Below are 2149 nucleotides of genomic sequence, written 5' to 3'. Positions count from 1 at the left end.
AGGTCTCCCCTGAGCCTCCTCTTCTCCAGGCTAAACAACCCCAGCTCCCTCAGCCGCTCCTCGTAAGACTTGTTCTCCAGACCCCTCACCAGCTTCGTCGCCCTTCTCTGGACTCTCTCGAGCACCTCCGTGTCCTTCTTGTAACGAGGGGCCCAAAACTGAACACAGTACTCGAGGTGCGGCCTCACCAGAGCCGAGTACAGGGGGACAATCACCTCCTTAGACCTGCTGGCCACACTGCTTCTTATGCAAGCCAGGATGCTGTTGGCCTTCTTGGCCACCTGAGCACACTGCTGGCTCATATTCAGCTGCCTATCAACCAGTACTCCCTGGTCCCTCTCCGCCAGGCAGCTTTCCAACCACTCATCTCCCAGCCTGTAGCGCTGCTTGGGGTTGTTACGCCCCAGATGCAGGAGCCGGCACTTGGCCTTGTTGAACTTCATGCAGTTGACCTCAGCCCATCGGTCCAGCCTATCCAGATCCTCCTGCAGAGCCTTCCTTCCCTCGAGCAGATCGACACACGCACCTAACTTGGTGTCATCTGCAAACTTACTGAGGGTGCACTCGATCCCCTCATCCAGTCATCGATAAAGATATTAAAGAGGACCGGCCCCAGCACTGAGCCCTGGGGGACTCCACTAGTAACCGGCCTCCAACTGGATTTGTCTCCATTCACCACAACTCTTTGGGCCCGGCCATCCAGCCAGTTTTTAACCCAACAAAGCGTACGCCAGTCCAAGCCACGAGCAGCCAGTTTCTTGAGGAGAATGTTGTGGGAGACGGTGTCAAAAGCCTTACTGAAGTCAAGGTAGATCACATCCACAGCCTTCCCCTCATCCACCAAGCGCGTCACTTGGTCATAGAAGGAGATCAGGTTCGTCAGGCAGGACCTACCTTTCATAAACCCATGCTGACTGGGCCTGATCGCCTGGTTGCCCTGCAAGTGCCGCGTGATGACACTCAAGATAATCTGCTCCATGAGCTTCCCTGGCACTGAGGTCAAGCTAACAGGCCTATAGTTCCCCGGGTCTACCCTCCGGCCCTTCTTGTAGATGGGCGTCACGTTTGCTAGCCGCCAGTCGACTGGGACCTCCCCTGATAGCCAGGACTGCCGACAAATAATGGAAAGCGGCTTGGACAGCTCCTCCGCCAGTTCGCTCAGTACCCTCGGGTGGATCCCATCCGGCCCCATCGACTTGTGTACATCCAAGTGTTGTAGCAGGTCGCCAACCATTTCCTCATGGATAGCGAGGGCTACATCCTGCTCCCCATCCCCTTCCACCAGCTCATGGTACCAGGTATCCAGAGAACAACCGGTCTTGCCGCTAAAGACTGAGGCAAAGAAAGCATTGAGCACCTCAGCCTTTTCCTCATCTTTTGTAACTAAGTTTCCCCCCGCATCCAGTAAAGGATGGAGATTCTCCTTAGTCCTCCTTTTTGTGTTGATGTATTTGTAAAAACGTTTTTTGTTATCTTTAACGGCAGTAGCCAGATTGAGCTCCAGATGAGCTTTGGCCTTTCTAATTTTGTCCCTGCACAGCCTCGCAACATCCTTATAGTCCTCTTGAGTAGCCCGCCCTCTTTTCCAAAGATTATAAACCCTCCTTTTTCTCCTAAGCTCGAGCCAGAACTCTCTGCTCAGCCAGGCCGGTCTAGTTCCGTGTCGGCTCGTCTTTGGGCACGGGGGGACAGACCGCTCCTGAGCCATTAAGATTTCCTTCTTGAGGAGTGCCCAGCCTTCCTGGACTCCTTTGCCCTTCAGAGCCTCCTCCCAAGGGACTCTGCCAACCAGTGTCCCGAACAGCTCAAAGTCAGCCCTCCGGACGTCCAAGACAGCGGTTTTACTGGTCCCCTTCCTGACTTCGCCAAGAATAGAGAACTGAACCATTTCGTGGTCACTCTGCCCAAGACAGCTCTCGACCACCACATCTCCCACCAGTCCGTCACTGTTTGTGAACAGAAGGTCTAGCGGGGCACCTCCCCTGGTAGGCTCTCTAACCAGCTGCGTCAGGAAGCTATCTTCCACGCTCTCCAGAAACCTCCTAGACTGCTTTCTCTGGGCTGTGTTGTGCTTCCAGGATATGTCTGGCAAGTTGAAGTCCCCCACGAGAACAAGCGCTGACGATTTTGCGTTTTCTGCCAGCTGCCT

Source organism: Anser anser, assembly GCF_964211835.1.
Source record: "Anser anser genome assembly, chromosome: 30".
NCBI classification, from domain to species: Eukaryota; Metazoa; Chordata; class Aves; order Anseriformes; family Anatidae; genus Anser; species Anser anser.
Note: the sequence above shows the minus strand (reverse complement) of the source record.